Below are 19,718 nucleotides of genomic sequence, written 5' to 3'. Positions count from 1 at the left end.
ATTTCTCCGGCATCGGTTCTTGGTGCTGCAAGCAAGGTGATGGGACCCCGGCTTTCGAAGGACCAAATAATGTCATGGATTTTATCAATATGTTTATCAATAACCCATTTCCTGTAGTCGAAGAGAAAAAGGCGACAATGAACAGACAAGTCAAACAGTTATAACTGTGGCATAATGCACGAGGCAAAATGCCCTGAACATCTGGTCATAGAGTTTATTTATACCAAAAGAAAAGAAAGGAACAAAAGTGTGTGTGTGTGTGTGTGTGTGTGTGTGTGTGTGTGTGTGTGTGTGTGTGTGTGTGTGTGTGTGTGAGTGAGAGAGAGAGAGAGAGAGAGAGAGAGAGGGAAGTCAAGAATGTGTGTGTGTGTGGCTTAGAGCCATAGTGTGGGTGTGTCTGAAGAAGTGGGCATGCAAAGAGGCATAGAGCAATACCTTTACATTCAGTTGATTGAATCAATGATCAAGAATTAATAAACATAAAATTTCCATAACAGGAATGTTTAAAAAAAATAAATTAAGTTAATTTAAATTTTGTTCTGTTTCATTTCATTTCATTGATGGCCTGAAAGTACACCCTTCCAAAATAAAATAAATGTCCATATAATATTTTAGGAAGTTATTTGAGTGGGTGGGCCCTGATAAAAAGTAGGTGGGCATGGGCCCACCTATAGCTACGGCAATGATCCATCCACTGAATGATTCTATCCACTAATGAGAGGCTCCGCCTAACGGTAGGCATGTAGTTGAGCCGGCCAATCAGTTGTAGTGGGCGCGTTGGCCCGGACCAGCCCTGAGCAGTGTGTGTGTAAATCCGTACGTCTCTTTTGAACATCGGCAACCCTCAACTTAAAAAAGACAGAGAAGCTTTTATTGATATGGCTTTGTTTGCATTAATGTTAAGGCACAAGTTACCATAAATCTAAGAAAAAAAGCTTCTCCAACTGTAAAACAAAAGTGTAAACATCCTTTCTTGCGCAGTATTTACTTTATAAGAACTTCAGAGAAACTCATCTTCATCTTTTCAGCCCTTCAGCTTTTACTTGATGAAGCTCATTAAAATAAATGACATTTACAATGTTTTAGGTTGAAGTTTGTACTCATTTAATCATTGCCTTCATGACAAATTATTAATAAATAGTGTTTAGTTTATATAGGCTAGATTTTATCATTACTGTGTGTTTAAAATAAGTCAAATAACTTGTAAGTCACTTTGGACAAAAGCGTCTGCTAAATACATAAACTTGAACATAAACCAACCATTCAGCATGTTGCATTTCAGTAAAGAAACACTAGATGGCGGTACTAGATCGTTTTTAATCTGCCTTTTCTGGAAATGGTTCCCCTTGTATGAATCCATCATGATAAACAAGGTTATTTTAGTTATAATAGGTTTAATCTCAAAAATAATGTGTGCAGACCAGACAGAGAAGTCAACCATTGTCCAAAAACTGCTACTGTGTTAGTTTTATCAGTTAAACCTGTCAGTAAGATGAGGATGCTTTGTGGGCATTTATTACTATTTGGCAGGATTATCCATCTTTCATCTGGCTTATTCTAAAACGATCCAACTCTGACACACATGATGATGCCACTCATCAACCTGCAACAGTGTAAGCTTGAAGGCATTTCAGCGATACAAACCAAAATCATCTAAAAGGTTAAAAAATATTTTAACAATTAAAATTCCTCATTTCTGTTTTCTACGTGTGAAGACGTGGTGATTAGGTTACTGTGGACAACTAAAAAAAACCTTGACAAGAGTTTTGCGTTATGGGAGCCTGGAATGTTGCACTTTGTTAAACTCAACTTTGACCTTCGATAATGAGCTGCACATAGCGTGGGAATTAGCTGTTTGAGTGTTAATTAAATGAAACAGAATAATTAATTTTTCTGTCTACTGAGACCTGACAATTCTACTGAAAACAGCCTTTGTTTCAATTAAATTGTAGCATTCAATTTATCTGTTTAACGGATACTACAAAAGTGTATTTTTAAAAGTTAAACTGCAGCGATTCACAGGGTAACTTGACTTGTGTGCATGTGTCAGGTCTTTATTTCTGCGTGCCACTGGGCAGAAGTAACTGAGCTGTCAGGAAGAAATCAGAACAATGGTGAGGACCAAAGGTCGTTAAAGTTGCTCTTTGCATGAGTTGTGAAAGAGAAGGGAAAGTAAAAATGAATTAGTATTTTTACAAGAGGGCGCACATTAACACTTCATTGTAGTTTGATCTTCGTGAGCAAAGCGACTCTGAGGTCAGTAAAAACAAAGTGATTCAGGAAATAGGGCCTTCCAGTGAAAATATGTAGAGGATGTACACCTCAGCACTGACACGCACACTGCTGGACTTTGGTCCTGCTAAAGCCTTTGAGGAATGTCATAATGCTGAAGTTGTTAGAAAACCACACAACTCAGAGAAAATCCAAACAAAAATCTTCACATTTTCATCAGAAATAAATGTTCCTTTGCTTCCTGATGCCAAACTTAGAAAACTTTTAATAGATATTTTAACCATTTTTAAATGTTTCTGTACATTTAAAATAAAGATTGAAAACTGCTCTTACCTGTGGATAGTTTCCTGAGTGGTCTCAGTTTGGAAATATAAGTTTACATCCCTCAGGATTGACAAGCTAACGGCTAGTCTGAATGCAGCAGAGAGTTAAGTCCACTGCTGTTGTCTTAAACAGCTCCTAGCTCATCTTTCATTAAATGTTTATTTAGCGTCACCATTGTCAATTTAACTTTCATTTAAAGTGACAGTGTGTATTTTTCCTGGCGATTGGGAGATGGCTACGTTTTTGCAAGCAAGCAGAATGTTTGTGTTGTGTTGGGGTAAGACCTTACCAACGGATGCCCATTAGGGTCAAAAAGCCCTGGGGAGTGCAAACTTCAGCAAAATAATGAGCACATCAGCATCCCTTTCATCACTGGACACAAGTGAAGAGATAAATGTGTAAAACAACATTTAACCCTCTGGGGTCCAGGGTGTAATTTGCCGTTTTTGACTAATTTAGAGTTTTTCTTTGTATTTCCAAAATAAAAGCCATAACCACTGCCTTATGTGGTATCAGTCTTTTCAGCACAACCTGGACTTTATGAATTTATGCTTATTTTTTATATTTGGACATAAAGGGGTTGCATATTAGACCTTAAATCACTCAAAAACATAAAATCCGAAATAGAAAAAAAATGTTTATTTTACTGTGAAACCAACAAACATTTATGACGAATGTTTTTTATTATTTAGAATGGTAATCTAGACTGTATTTATAAAAAATGTATAGCAAATAACAAATAAAAAAAAATTATTAGCCCTCTGGGGTCCAGGGTGTAAATCACTGTTTTTGACTCATTTTGGTTTTTCTTTTGTATTTTCTAATAAAAACAATAAATATTGCCTTATGAGGTATCTTCTTTTTTTTCAGGACAACCTGGACTATCTGAATTTCTACTTATTTTATTAATTTGGCAATAATGTACATGCATTTTGGAGTGGGGAGTGGCTCTGTCTCACGCCGCGGAGATCGAGATCTGACAGCTGCGCGGCGCCGCCCACTCCTCTTGTTGGATCTCCGAGGAGCTGCATCTCTGCTTTCATCCTCTACCTCATCATGACCCAACTCCTCTATGAGGAAGGATGGATCTGTCACATCGTCATCAACATCCTCGCTATTTGCCTCAGACTCCGGCTGTGAGTCTCCGTCCACTTCCTCTGCTTCCAGTTAAAAAAACAGCCGTACTATCTGGACTGCCTGGTGGACATTTATCCTTCTCATCATCCTTTATTAAAGCCTAATAAAAGCCGACTAAATCACAGAGACAATATATCTGTCCGGATCGCTCCAAAATATGAAGTTTACAGTCAATATCTGTCTAATTGTTTGTTGTTACTCTGTTCGCGCCACTCCTTTCCCCGCCAAGCGGCTCCTTTTTGCGCACATCTGGTTACTCGCGCAGCCTTCCTCTCTCTCTCCGCTACATAAGGATACTTTTTATCAATTGAATATGTGAGACTTCCACCAACAGCAAAAGGATCTCATGTTTTTGTGGGTTTTTTATGTTCACAAGCACATTCCCTCTCACGGATTACTAAACTGCTGTTTTGACAAGTTATCAGATTGTCTTAAAATAGGTCGTTTTTTTAAGTTTAGTATAACTCCGCTATTACGTTGCCTATTAACACAATTTAAAAACTGGGGTGTAGTTTTCTAATCTAAAAGCTGAATTGAAACCGAAACTCAGGGAGGCGGAGTCTTGCTGCTACAGCGTCCCAAATCAGACCTGTTCAAAAGACGCGGATAGGTGTCCATGGACCCCAGAGGGTTAAGAACGATGAAAGTTTTGTAATTGTTTGTTACAAATCAGTAAATGCATTTTGTCCTCAAGGGCTCCTGTAGAAGGAAACAAGGCGTCTAATATGACGTCGCGCAGAGACTTAGTCCTGCTCCCATGTATTTTAGACCTGACTTTTATGGTTATATGATACGAAGCCGCCAACATCTGGGTATTATTGAATTAATTTTCAACAACATTTTGATGGATATTTCCAAAAATTAATGGTAAAAACTACATATTGTCTCTTTAAATAGAACGTTTTAGGTTATTTAACATCAGAAGCAGCAACACTTTAGTTCTGCTGAAAATAACTGAGTAGCACAATGCCGATTATAAAATGATATTCTTAAGAACTGCTCTGAAATTCAGAGGATTGGAGCCGTTTCGAGAGGAGCTGTTAGTGCATTAGTCCTTGCACGTCTAAACTATTTCTCCAAACAGAGGCTTTTCAAGATGCTTTTTACAACAAGTGTGATAGTGATTATTCACAACTTTTACACGGAAAGATGCTTTCAAATGTCCCTTTAGATGGGAGGTTTCTTTCATGTTAGTGAAGAGAAACTAGGAAAGTGAGAACCCTTTAGAGACCCTCCTGCAAATGCTGTCTGCATTTTGTGACCATGCAGTCACAGCTTGATGAGATACTGGCTTTAGCTTGAGAAATCTTTGTCAAGCCTTATAATGAAACAGAGTTATTGAAACAGTTTAAAAATTTGTTATGTAAAAGCAGAAACCCTGCTAAACACAAAAGGCTGTGTTGTTCTCAGAGCTGGAGATCTTTCTCAGGATATTTTCCTTTTCTGACCCACTACCAGCAATGATGTGATTAATAGTAGGACAAAATATTAGATCAACGCAGCTTGAAGAAGGCAGAACTCGATGTTGTTCCCTTGATTCCAGTCTGACGGTGAAACCAGTAACCTCATTTTAAGTGTTGTTGCACTGAGACGTGTGAGTGTGATGCATTCACAGTGAGGTCTCTGGAGATCGCTGCAGATATGAAAAGCTAGAAGACCTCAGCAGAATCGAGTTAATTATGTTAATAGAGTGTGTGGTGGCCAGTGGGACTCAGCTCTGCAGATCCAAATGGTGCTGCTTCATGAAACAGAGAAGGAGGAAAATAAATTAAAGGTATTTTATTTCTGTTCAGCTAATAGAAGACACAAGCGAAAAGAAGAAACATTTAAACTAATTATTTGAAGCAGGGGTTTTGTGTTTCTGCCTGTAACAGAAACATCTGAGGTGCACAGTGGACCTTCTGTATGCGTCTGAAAATGTCTGAGAAATTCAAACGTTTCTGTGTAACTTTCAACCATTTCAACAACTGTTTTAGCCTCCCTACATTGGCTGCCTGTTAAATTCAGAATAGATTTTAAGATCCTCATCTCACTGTAGCGTTAACGATTGGCTGCTTATTTCTTTATTAAATGATCAATAAGATGTGATGCTCCATATAAATATGAAATATCAATCTGATTGGTCTTTGAACATTTGATTCCTTTAGGTTATTTGACTTATTCAGGGAACATACACACTTCATAGTAATTCAGACAGAGTGAAGAATATAGTTTATAAAAATGATTTTAATACTATTTTCTTAATGATTGTGCACGACAAAGTATGAATGAAAGTTGTATAGATAACAGATGATGAATGGAATGATGGAATGTGAGCTAGATGTTTTAGCAAAACCTTTCTTAAGTATCTGAGAGAGCTTGTAGAGTCTGGGTTGTAAAATCAGTTTGGCTGTATAGCTTGATAAGCTAAAGATTTGTTTATAAAACCATCCAACGTAATTTGAGCAGAGCCTACGCACCCTTGTATGGAGATCCCCGTGTGATCCAGGGGGTTAAGAGGTTGGGAGGGCACTGCCGGTGGCATGATTAGTTTAGATACGACCCGTCTAGTCTGAGATACCTTCAGGTGACGGAAGGAAGCTGGAATGCTTATTTTGCGTCTGAGGCTGTTCGGTAGCTCTTAAAAGAGTCATTGTGTCTGAAATCACTCGCAAGCGTTGCAGAGCAATGTTTTGACCTGAGATCAAAAGAGAGGATGGTCTCAAGTGCTTGCTCACCGGTTTGGCTGGACCAGGAGGCAGCAAGAGAACTGACTAGATCAGGAAGTAATTCCTGTTTTATCAACTTCTGTTTATAAAATCTGTAAAACCAGAATTTGACACTTTTAAAAGGCGTTAACAAAGATACCTCAGAAATCACGCCTTCCGTCAGATTTTCAGAGAGGTTAACTCTTATTGTGAAGTGCAAATGTTATAACGGTTATGTGAAGTGAATGTTAAACCTTAATATTAATAATCTTATGATGTATGAGTAGTCTGATAGATTAACTTGTCAAATCAACAATTACTGATCTGGTGTAGTTTAAGATCTGAAATGAATCATTCCAGGAAAAATATTCATTTTAACACATCATTGATAAATGCACAGATTATTCAAACACTTTGGAATTTAACAAGAGACACTTATGCAATAATCAAGTTTTTAAAAGTCATTTATGATTCAAAGAAGATTAACTTTTTTCTGAGTGAACATAAAGTCTCGTCTTCTGCATGAGACCTTGATCAAAGATACTATGGTTTCTTTGTTTGGTAACAAGGTCTTGTGCAGTGCTTTCTTGTTTGGAAGCCAGACAGATGGGGTGTTTGTGTCTGCAAATAAAAAAGTTAATTTCTGGTCATTTTGATGAAAATATTCGATTCAATTCAATTCAAGTTTATTTATATAGCGCCAAATCACGACAAGAGTCGTCTCAAGGCACTTCGCATAATAAAAATTCCAATTCCGGTCAGTTCATTAAGCCAATAAGAAATAATGTTTCCTATATAAGGAACCCAGCAAATTGCATCAAGTCACTGACTAGTGTCAGTGACTTTACAGCAATCCTCATACTAAGCAAGCATGAAGCGACAGTGGAGAGGAAAACTCCCTTTTAACAGGAAGAAACCTCCAGAGAATCCTGGCTCAGTATAAGCAGCCATCCTCCACGACTCACTGGGGATCGAGAAGGCAGAGCAGGCACGCACACGCACACGCACACGCACACACACGCACACACACACACACACACACACACACACACACACACACACACACACACACACACACACACACACACACACACACACACACACCCACACACACACACAAAGGGTAATGTGTCTATAGTTATATTGTGATGTCTTAGTAAATATTCTATTTGGTGAGAGATAAACTTTATTGTATTTATCCTAGTGGATCTATAAACGGATAAACTAGTAGTAGCACATCCAACGTCAAGGAAAGCAAAAAGTTATTATCAGGAGAGGGAGAAGTGGTTAGCAGCAGTGTGACGATGGCCCCCTCCATGAGGCCACCACAGCTCAGCAGAACATCATTGTAGCTTCTTCTGGGGGGGAAACACTTAGAGAGAAAATAAAGTTAACAGCTGAAATTGCAGAAAATAATACAGTACTGGCCTCTGGCCACACTACATCACATATAAAGCTCTTAATAATCAAACTCCATCATATATCAGTGAATTGTTTGTTCCATATGTTCCTAACAGAGCACTTTGCTCTCAGACTGCAGGTTTACTATTGGTTCCTAGAATATCAAAAAATAGGATGGGAGGCAGATCTTTTAGTTTTCAGGCTCCTCCCTTGTGGAACCAGCTCCCAGCTTTAGTCCGTAAGGCAGACACCTTGTCTACTTTTAAGACAGGCTTAAATTTTTTTATTTGATAGGGCTTATGGTTAAAATCTGATGTTAGCCCAGGTTTGGACGGGGGGGTGGGGGTGGGGGGGTGGGGGGTGGGGGGTAGAGGGAGGTGGAGTGTACAGTGGGGAATCAATTGAAACATTTTACTCTGTTAAGTTCTTTGAAACGACTTGTCGTAATTTGGATCTAGAAAAATAAACTCAATTGAATTGAACTGAACAACCATGAAATATCATTAATTTGTTTCATTGTAAACTTGGTCCAAGGCAAGCTGACAGCCTCACTGCTCTCAGAGCTAATTTCGGTTAGCTCAGGTTTGTAAATCATCAGATACATAAAAAAATGTTTTAATAAAACAACGATTCTTCCAAAAGAAACAACCTCTAAGAGGTTGTTCTCTGCTGAAATTGGGGCCAATAACGGCAAGGCTTTGTTTTGTTCCAGAGAAGAGTTGTTTTTTGTGTTTTACCCAAAAATCATTCATGGAGGTGAGGAGGAGGATGACACAGACTACAATTGCTGATCTGTAAATACAAATACTGGGAGAATTTAGAAGGTTAGACACATTTAACTCTGAAGTTTAGTTATTCAAGTTATAAAAGTCTAATGGGTAATTTTCTTTTTGAACAGCTCTCCAACTAAGAGGACATTGTTTAAAGTAGAAAAAACATTGCAGCTTTCCTGATTCCAATAAAATAATACTTTTTTTTATGAGTTTTATGAGTCTTTTCACCTAATTTCATATTAAAGGAGTTTGCAGACAGAGGTTTTATAATCTGTTATTTATGTATTTTGGTGCTAATTTCAGATTCCCAACAGATGTCACAGAGAGAATCTGCTGAAGGGCATCACTCACTGGTTTTCATGGAACATTTCAGATACAACAGATGCATTTTGATCTTAGACTGTAGAAAAAAATGTGCTAGGCTTCTATTTCTAGGACATTTAACTATGGCAGAAAAAAGGCTTTAGAACGGAATCGTTTTTTAAAAATTAATTTATTGAAACTCAAATGAAGACACCCAAATATAGTTGTTTTTCCATCAAATAATCAGTTTAAATCTGACACATCTGACGCTGAAAGCAAAGAGGAAGTTGTGGGTCTTAGCTGGCATTTCATCCTTCTCCACTCCACTTCTAGCCTTTCTTTGGGAATTCAGTGACAAGATCACAGTCTAATTTTAAACTTGAGGTCTTGTGGCATTTCAGGTCAGAGGTCAGCCCAAACATTGATAAGTATAAGGGCAGGGGGTCACAAAACAAAACCCTGCTTGACCTTCTGAGCACACAGCATGGTAATACTGACAGAGAGCAGCAGAAGCAGCACTGGAGCCAAATGGGTTCATGTTATAAAACTGAAAAGCACCGCGTGGATGAGTCACTGGAATAAAACCCATACATGAAGCCAGCTGGAGGTGAAAATAAAGAAAGGGTGATGCTCCACCACAGAGCTAACACAGTGACACCATAATTTAATGTTAGTTTTCATTAGAAACCTATTCAAATTAGAAGCATGTGTGCTTTAAAGAACATGATTACCACACACTGCATTCTGAGTATGAATGTATTTTTAATCTTAAAAATTTAACTTCCAGCTTGAGATTTTTAACATAAAATATTAATTATATGGAATGGTTACATAGAAATTAAGGGATAAGACTTCAGCATGTCATTTTATTTAGTGGGAATGCTCTAAATTTGCACTTTAGGTCGTCTCAGGGAAAAACTTTACATTTTTCTGTCATTAAATTACATATTTCAGTTTCTCTCTCTCTCTCTCTCTCTCTCTCTCTCTCTCTCTCTCTCTCTCTCTCTCTCTCTCTCTCTCTCTCTCTCTCTCTCTCTCTCTGTGTGTGTGTGTGTGTGTGATCAGAAGATATTCCTACAGCTTCAACTGTTAAACTGTTTAATCCTATTCAAGATGGCCGCCACAACTAACCACTGTTATAAAACAGAAAAAGTGCTCCAAGTGGATTTTTCTGAAGAAAAAACAAAGAAGTCTGAGACAATGATGTACTCAACATCACCATGGCAACTGATGCACATTCATAATCAGCAGCTTCTCTCATCGCTGGTTCTGATGAAAGACAAAAGTCCGCACATAAACATGACAGTAAATTGATTTAATTAATGAAAGAACATCCTTCAGAAAGGCTTTTCCCTAATTTAACCAGAGCTCTTTGTGCTTGTCATGTTCATGTAGAACTGAGGAGTCCGTCCTCCGCTCAAGATTAGTAACAAACCCATGCAGCTCGCATATCTACTTTATTAACCCTCCCACTGTCCTAATGGGTGTGACCCCGCGAGGGAAGTTGACCATTGAGCAGGGTTGATGGTTTATTCCTTGGGTCCAAGTGGCAGGGGTGAGGAGTGAGCACCACCTCACCCCTGCCACATGGACTTCAAGCAAAATCTCTCTCTCCCTCTCTCTCTCTCTCTCTCTCTCTCTCTCTCTCTCTCTCTCTCTCTCTCTCTCTCTCTCTCTCTCTCTCTCTCTCTCTCTCTCTCTCTCTCTCCCTCGAGCTTTCAAGCTTTTTTGTAGACAATAAAAATGTGTTTTGGAGGGTTTGAGAATTACAAAGTGTCTAATCTTAGTGATGCTCCATCTGGCTCACCTCGAAGCCTTTCTTCTTTTCCCACCTCTGTGATTACATATTGGATTTAATGAGGGAAATCAATGAGCGATAATGGCTTTAACCTGGATTCACCCCACCATGTGTTTCATTAAAAAGAGGAGAACAACTCACATGTCGTACAGTGTTTTTTTGCTGGGTGTGCATATGTGTAGCTGTCTGTAGTGGTGCCAGGGCAGAGTAGAAGGGGAGGAACAGAGATGGACATGGAAAAAACAAAGGGCAGCGGGGGAGATAATCCCACCTAATGCCCCATGTCTGCCCCATGTCTGCTGCGGCTCTGGTGAGCGGCAGAGCGAGTGCACTCATGCAAAAGGTTACTTGGGTGATCAAGTGCTCCTCTCGGGGTTTGTGTGGGGGTGTCAGGACAAGCTGGCCGTCTTCAGCGGCTGCTGTGGGCAGATGCTCTGTCAGAGCTGCTGCAGTCGCTGATTCAGCAGAGCTGGGCCCACCATGTCCTCAGAGGTCATGTATTATGTAACAGGCCTCGTGCCTTCTGGATGGGAAGTGCTTGAAGATGTGTCTGGAGTCGGTCAGAGTGGGCACGTGGTCTAGTTTGTGGGATCAATGATTCTTTATTATGCTTTGTCTTCTTTGTCTTTTCTCCCAACCGTCCCAAATGCTGCAGTCACATTCATTTTTTTATTCTTTTGAGAGAAATTTCATCCCTGGTTTTGGTGCAAACAAGGCCATCTTTCTGGTGAACATGAGTACCAAAATTTTATGTATCTGAATTCATTCCAGTCTGACTCCTTGAATCAAATTGAGAGCAGATGCATAGAAATGAGTGTGAATAGCGGTGGTTTAAAGCCTGAACAGCAGTTTGACTCATTTCTATACAAAGCACATTGGTCTTTATTCACCCTTATGATAACTTACTGCCCTTGTTTATGCAACCTGCTTTGCCAGAGGAAATGAGATAGTGCTTAACACCAGTCACCATTTTCTAGGTCCAAACGACTTGTGTTGTCTGTGACTTGAAACAGTGTTTTTCTTTTTGGGACTCTGGTAGTTTGTCCTACAGTTGAAGTGGTAGCAGCCGGCTGTTTCTCCTTCTCTGATATTGAGACAAGAACCTCTCACACCAGTGGTGTTCTGTTGCTAAGTACGTGAGTGAGAAAAGAATGGAGGAGCCAGGGAAGTGCAGTTAGATGGTCCAATAGTTGCTTTCTCTCTGAAACATGTTATTGGTGGAGGTTTTTAGACAAATGCGCGAGAACCACTTTATTGTTTTTGAATCTTTACAATATATTTATAGCTGTACTATGTACTATGTTAGAGCATTGTTAGGAGGCAAAAAATATTTTGAAGGCCCTGTGTGTGAAATCCGCAGACATTATGGTAAAAAATGCAACTCTTAAGCGCCATGCAGTTCAGAGTAAGTATTGCAGCTACGGAAGCCCACGCATCACAAAGGTAATCAACAACGTCCAGTTTCCTTCCAGCCATCCAGTCCGTTCATTAAGAATAGCACAAGTTTGATAATATTAGTTTCCAATCTCTAGCCTAACCCTAACCCACAACTTACCAGTCCTGAAAAAAGCTAGCAAGTTGTCAGACCTAGCTATCCCCAATTCACACACAGAGGAAGGGTGGCATCAGCCTCGGGGTCCAGTGTCACGTGGCTCTGGGAGCAGCAACACTGGCTGCCATTTAGCCACCAGCTAACAGATGAACGCTGAAGTGAGACACAGTAGAGATGTATTCTACATCACTGGCTACCTGTTAGCGATCAGCTAACGAATGAACGCTGGCATGAGATGCGGTTGAGAATGGCTGTCTGTTAGCCATCAGCTAGTGGAAAAAGGGTTGGCATGAGCTGGGAGAACGAATGAACGCCGACATGAGCTGTGGAAACACGGTGAAGATGGACATCCATGGTGGCCTGTCAGCTAGCAAAGGAAGGTTGGCTGAAGCTAGATGCGGTTGATATGGAACAGGCAACAATGCTGCTAACATCACATAAAGGTAAGAAAGCAACAAAAGCACACCATTACCATTTCAAGGTTGTAATTCAGAGAGGAAAATGCTACAGAGCCGACATGCTAACGCTAAATCCGCTAGCGTGTCCCCTGGCTACGAGCTATGTAAGCAGGCATAACAGAGCTGCCAACTCTAACGCACTGAGTGTGAGACAAGCATATGACCCTCTCGAATGACCTTTTCGAATTGCCCTTGTGTGCGGCAGGCTTTAGATAACTATGTGCATACCCTTTTGAAAACTGCTTCTGTCATGTTTAAATGCCGAAAACCATAACGAATAGCTTTGATGTGCAGTCTCAATCCTAGTGACGTCCCTGCCAAGTACAGCAACAGAACCTATTCTCTTCTTCTGCTTAGTTGAATCGGCAGCTGCTGCCCTCCACTATTTATTTCAGGTTACAGTCAAAGTGCAAAAGCGTAAGCTAGTATGTCCCTAAACAGCTGCCGTATTTCCAGATGGTGCATGACCATGGATCATCGACCATAGCTTATGTATTTAAAAATGTAAAATTTCAAGCTGAGAGGAATATTTAGAATTGATGTTGATGAAAAATATTGTTTAAGTTTGTGAACTGAATAGACAGATTTTGATAGTAAACAGGTAAAAATACTGGGGCTTTGATCTAATTTGTTTTCCAAATTTGCCCTTGCAGCTTTAATTCTTCTGACACTGATCTGCTTGGAAAAGTTCTCAACATCAAACTTTATAAAACCAACAAGTTGGGTCTTTTTTATTGATGCAGTCGAGTTGGTTCAAATAGTTTCTACTTCTGGCTGCACAGAGGCAGTATTGATACTGCTGAGTCTGCATGTTCATGTATGGATTTCCTCACAGACTAAAAACGTACAAGTTGGGTCTGTTTGGAGACTGAATAGTCTCTATGTGTGACTGGTTATTTGTCCCTTTGTGTCTATGGACTGGAGTCCTGTCCAGGGTGTCCCCCGCCTCTTTCCCAATGACCACTAGAGAGAAGCACCGGCTCCCTGTGATTCTACGGAGGATGAAGCGGTCCAGAAAACAGATGGATGGTTTCTGCTTCAGAAAATACAATCCATCACAGGACAGAGTGTTGCTGGACACGTCACACCCTGATGTCATCGAGTCAGACAGAATCTGGTGGTAGCTTTCACCCTTCTCAAAAACCCACCACTTGTCACATTTAGGTGTTGATAAACAGCTTGTATTTAAAGCCCAGAGAACACACACTCACTCAGCGTGGAAGTGATTCCCATTAGCACATGAAGCAGTCGGAGATGAACTTCACAGGTAACCTTCATCAAAACCGATTCACCGCATCAAATTGTTGTCCCACCGCCGGCACCACTGCTTCAATAAAAACACCTTTTTGTTGACCTGTAAATTGTCCATTCAAAGGGAAACAGTTTTAAAAACATTGTAAACACATCTGATAGTTTTAACATTGTCTATAGTTTATAAGCTTATAAATGATTTACCTCTCAAATTCAAAAAGAAAACCATATTTTATGTGTTAAAAATGTTCAACAAGTCCTTTCAATTTTTAAACAATGCAAGGTCCTTGTCAAAGTCACTGAAACAAAAGTGGGAACAAAAACATTTTGACCTTCCCGTCTGCAGGAACTTCCTCCAGGACCTCCTATGGGGGTGTTCAGCTGCTTCCTGACCAGCTGGGAGATTTATTCCACCCTGCAAGTGTGAGTTCCTGGGTGTGTTTGCCCTCCAAACAACGGCTTAATGAGCTTAGGTGAGTACAGGAACTCTAACCCAGCAGCATGATGAAACTCTGAATACATGTTAGAAGTGAACAAAATTGACCATTTTGAATAGATAGTTTGTTTTATATGACTTACCTGCACTAGACAGCAGTCAGAGCAGGTTCTGACGAATCAGGAAGTGATTGTAATGAAGGAGCCGAGCTAACAGCTCTGCAACTCAATAAAACACTTCTGTTGTCACTATTTAGCTCTCCAAATGTTTGTATTTCTGCATCCACCGTGTGCACCGAGGCTGCTGAATGCATCCTGTCGTGAATCTGCCTGACTCGCATTTCCATCCAAACAATCACTGCAGGAAGTAAAACTGGGTGATTACAAAGTAATCGTGCATTTTCCGGGGAGATAAGAAGCTATCCATTCGAACCAGACCGCACCGAGGAAAAACTGTGGATTAGAGACACAAAACAACTCCTGGAACACTCATCTGATGCCAGCGATAGTGCAGACAGTTGGTATAGCAGCACAAACGTTGTTTTTACCAAAAAGAAAACAGAAAGAATGCAGAAGTTATGAAGTGTAAGCTGAACCCATTATAGTGAAAATTCCCTTTGAACGAGGCTGCTCTGGTTCCTGGCTTGATTCTCCAGAGTTACATCATTCAGACTGCAGGTAAGATGCTGACTGATCAAAATGACCCTTGTTCTTCATCCTCATAGCATTTGCTCTGCACAGCATTCAGAAACATGGTATCTCTCATGTAAGCAGGCCATTAGAAAAGGTATGAGTGACCTGTGTGAGCAGGTGAGGCTATGGAATCGTGAATGCGGAACACCTGGTCTCTGATCACAACGCTGCTACGTCAGAGCTGGGAGGCCATTACAGCCATGTCCCTGACCCGTAGCTCTGCTCCACTTGGAGCGGTACCCCGGTCAGCACGCCATGGAGCCTGATGGTGGATCGAAGCTGCTCAACTTTAATGTGTTTGTGGCTGTCGCAGCTCTGACAAAGGGTGCAATACGTGACACAGGAGTAATAAGGGAGGACAAGTTAATCAATAGCCTGAGAGGCTGTTTGACCCACACTTTAAAATGACAAATGTCCAGCTTTGCATCACTGAGAGCATCTTTCTACCTTCAGCTGAAACCGACTACAGCCTGAGGGGATGCTGAGCAAAGATGACCAGAGAGGACATGGCGTTTGTTAGAAAGAGTCTCGTTTTCACCAGCGTGCCTCGCAGCTGACTCGTGTGCGTGCGTGTGTGTGTGTGTGTGTGTGTGTGTGTGTGTGTGTGTGTGTGTGTGTGTGCATGCGTGTGAAATCTCCATTTCAGGTTTAATCTGAAAAAGGCCAAACTGGCAGTAAGAGTCTTGTAAGTGAAGATGGAGGGGCTTCACCTGTGAAAGGAGGCTTTTGTTGAAGCAGCCTCCTGTTTCCTGGCAGATAAAGCACATCAGCTTCACCAGGCGATATGCATACACTCACACAGCTCCTCTCACTCGCTCTCACCTTTTCTTCCTTTTGCAGCTTTTCATTCATATCTATTTCTGTTATCCCTCTCATGCTAATGCACTCTCTCGGTGCTGGCTGTACATTTTCAAGCTGGCTCTCGTGTTCTCTTTCTCTTTTTTTTTTTAAATTTTGTGTTTAACCGTCACTTGGGAGTTTTTTCCCATGCTACCCAAACACCAGCTGGTTCATCCAGACGGTCAGCTCCGTGATTATGAGTGTTGTTTGTCCTGAAGTGGCCTGTCCCAGAGATTACACTGCCCTCTGACAGAGAGCAGCCTCCAGGATTACATTGGTTGTGTGTGTGTGTGTGTGTGTGTGTGTGTGTGTGCGCGTGTGTGTGTGTGTGTGTGTGTGTGTGTGTGTGTGTGTGTGTGTGTGCATCACATCTTGCCTGCTGCTCATCCTCCAGAAATAAAAATGATTATTAATAAATGGTGAATATGACTCAGCCATGGTGCGTGCATTTAAATCGTCTATAGAGTTCTTTTAATTCTCATGTCTGTGTTTTAAGAGGATTCAGCATTCAGTTGTTTTTTTTGTGTTACTTAAAATATAAATTCTTAGTCTGTCCCCTAAGTTCAATTCAATATAAAACATATTTTACAGTAGGATTTTTTTCAGGTAGAACATTTCCAAACATTCATCTAATGTCAAATGTCTTAGCTGGAATTACACTGAAGATGTAAATCCAGGTCAAGTGGATCGTAGGACACAAATATGACACTAGCCAACTGCCAAAGTTGTGCAAAAGCTCCAGCCATACTGCAAGTCAGGCATGGAAGCGCAGAACCGACACAAGTGTTTCCAAAATGTCTTTGTGACAACTGCTTTGGGTTTGGTCTTCAACATTCACAGGTGAGAGGCTGGCAGCTTGGATCTGCAGTCAGAAGGTGTGTAACCAGCCATTAGGCCACTGTTCTAAGATCAAACTGGATCATCTTTTGCGTGACGAGAATCTCCCGTTCCACCACATCCCAAAGGTTCTGGACTGGTCTGAGGTCAGGTGACTGTGGAGGTCGTTGGAGTCCAGTCATGGTCCTGTTCTAGAAGTCTGTTAGAGATGATCTGAGCTGTGTGACATGCATCTTTTTGGGAGCATTCTCTAATCCTAGAGCTGGTTGTGGGTGAAAATGTGTCATTACATTAAAAAAGTCAGACCATCCTGTCTGGAAAAAAACCATATTCAGTTCAAAGGTGCTGAATCTCCCTTTTCTGTTATTGTGAAGCTCAGTTTGAATTTCTGCATATCTCCTTCACATCTAGATGTCTGTGGATGTAGTGAGTTCTCATTGGCTGATTAGATATTCGTATTCCTAACTGAAGTATCCAAATAACACATATGAAAGTATTTATCATTGGTACTAAAGTTAAACAGCTGTATCAGTGATCCCCATTTCAGTTATTTTATTTCCACTCCTGGTCTCATTTTAGATTAAAAGAAAATTCAAGAAGCTCCTACCTTTAATAAGCTGTTACAGCTTTGGTTTGTTAAACAGCTTAATAAACACTATTTCACCTGGGAAACGTTCTCATCCTCCCTGGAAAAGATCAGAGGAGAAGAAAATTACTCGTCAGTGATTTCATTTCAGTCTTAAACGCTAACACCAGTGCAGCAGGTTTCTGACACTAACTAAAAAGCTCATAGATGCGTGCTGTGATGGACTCATGGAGGATAGACTCTAAACTTTTAGTTTGATACAGAAACTCAGCAGTTGTCCTGAAATCCCAAATCCAGTGATTTACCTGTTGATTCTATAATCATTTAGAATATAGTTGTTGCGTTTTCAGCAACATTCCTGTCATTTCTCACATTAAAACATACATTTGTGTTCTGACAGCATCAAATTAAAGCCATTCGAGCGGTGTCTGCCCAAACTGAAGTGATTTCTTTGTGTGTTCTTTAGGGCAGAACCATTTAAGCTTTTCAGTGTGCTGATGGTGACATTTTCTCTAAAACAGCACATTTTTAATCTGGGCCTGTTTAGAAAAAGTTCAATTTTCTCTCTGCTTAGTGTGAGGAGAAAAGTACCACGGGGACACAAAGGGACACAAACTACATGTCAGATAAAATAAAAGCTGCAGCATTGATTTGGAAAACAAGACAGAGCCAGAGCCATTGATTAGAAAATCCAGTATTAATGACTTTGCTCTGCACGCTACACAGTGTTATTGCTGCAGAATTACCAGCAGAATCAAATCAGACAAGAGCAAACTCAAAAGCTTGGCTTGGCTGACTTTAATATCAATAAAATACATAAAAAACAGTCAAATATCAGTTGAGTTGTTTAGCTGTGGCGTCAGTGCTCAGAATGACTGTTTCTCTGCGGTGTTGTGTGTAAATATGTTTGAGGTTTGACTGAAGAGTGGGCCGGTTTCCTGGAGTGTGATGTTGTTTTAGGGCATGCAGAGAGGCCGCGGTGTGAGGAAGGGGGAGGAGAGGTGTGAGGGTGGGGGATTCGGTTGGAGAAGCTCATTCATCAAGCCATTACGGGAGGTGGCTCCTGTGGTATTTCAGCCCGTCCATCAGTGAGGGAGGAAGGGGGGAGGATCCCAAAGGAGGACCGAGACTCGTCTGTCCTTTCTCCATCTTTTTTCCTCTCCCCCTTCTTTTTCCTGTCTTACCCACCCTCCCCTCACTTCATATTCTTCCCCCTTGGATGCTTCTCCTCTGACAGCTCACCTTCTGACTGCTATTACTCCCCCCTTCTTCCTCTCCTCCATCACACTGACTTCCACTTTATCTGCCCCTCTATTACATCTTCCATCCTTTTCCAATTCTCCATCGTCTGCACACAAACACACACACACACACACACACACACACACACACACACACACACACACACACACACACACACACACACCATCCTCCCTGCACATTCCTCCTCGCTCTCCTCCTTTTTTACATTTCTCCGGGGAGGCAGCCCTTGACTCTCAGATGTCCTTTGCATGCCAAAAATTACTATTGACATTTCAATTCAGTGGGCTTTTTCACCCATCTCTCTCCTCTCTGCTGATGCCTTATAGCAGGAGGACATTTACATGTCAATGGGCCAGACAAAAAAGAGCCGGAGTGTGTGTCCTGAAATCAGTGGCTCTGACACTACATTTGCGGCTTTCGCGGTGACGGAGAGGTTTCTCTCGTTGGGGTTGTTGGTGTTTTACAAAGAAGCTCTTTTCCTTGGATGATGCATTTCTTTGTTGTTTATTTTTTTTGTCAAACGTTGAACAAAAAGTAGTTGCACAAAAATATAAATATTGTCACCAAACTACCTGATGTGTGAAAATGGAAAGAAAACTGAAACAGCGCTGAGCTGGTATTAGCAAACAGCTTCTGACACACGAGGAAGGAAATTCACTATTGCTGTGCAGCATTCGTGCACTCTGCACCTTTAGTCTTACCTGGCTGTTAGTTTCTGATCGTGCTGCACAAACTATTGTTGGAAATTCAAAGAAAAGGTAAAAGATGATGAAGGTAAAACATAACAAACAATTACACCTATTATGGGATATGTATTTTGTTCATTATGGTTTTTTACATACTATTGTTTTATGTACTGAATAATGTGCCTCGTGCCTTATAAATTGCTGTAAGTGTTCTACATCTAATTTAATCTAACTCAATGGTCTAATGTGATTTGGGCTAGAAAAGTGTTCACCTTCATCCTGAGCCTTTTCAAACTTTGAAAGATTGTCATTTCTTTACTTTCTTTATCAAATGTTCAGCTATTTGACCTTTTTTTAAACTTGAGATGAAAAATAAAATAAATAAATTTAATACAATTAAACAGCAGGGGAAAAGTGACAGAGACTAAGAAAACCAGTCTCTCAGAGTGAGCTGCAGGTCTT

General features: G+C 40.6%; 1 long non-coding RNA gene across 1 annotated transcript; it reads right to left on the bottom strand.

The window, feature by feature from the left end:
- LOC139071621 (uncharacterized) lies at positions 1-14,601 on the bottom strand. Its single transcript, XR_011521471.1, has 3 exons — positions 14,496-14,601; positions 13,877-14,428; positions 1-111 (listed from the first exon to the last, which is right to left on the bottom strand). It is a non-coding gene; the product is annotated as an uncharacterized lncRNA (long non-coding RNA).
- Between the last annotated feature and the right edge of the window lie 5,117 nt (positions 14,602-19,718).

The sequence above is a fragment of the Nothobranchius furzeri genome, chromosome 9, assembly GCF_043380555.1.
Source record: "Nothobranchius furzeri strain GRZ-AD chromosome 9, NfurGRZ-RIMD1, whole genome shotgun sequence".
NCBI lineage: Eukaryota > Metazoa > Chordata > Actinopteri > Cyprinodontiformes > Nothobranchiidae > Nothobranchius > Nothobranchius furzeri.
This window is presented reverse-complemented; position numbering and strand designations above follow the sequence as displayed.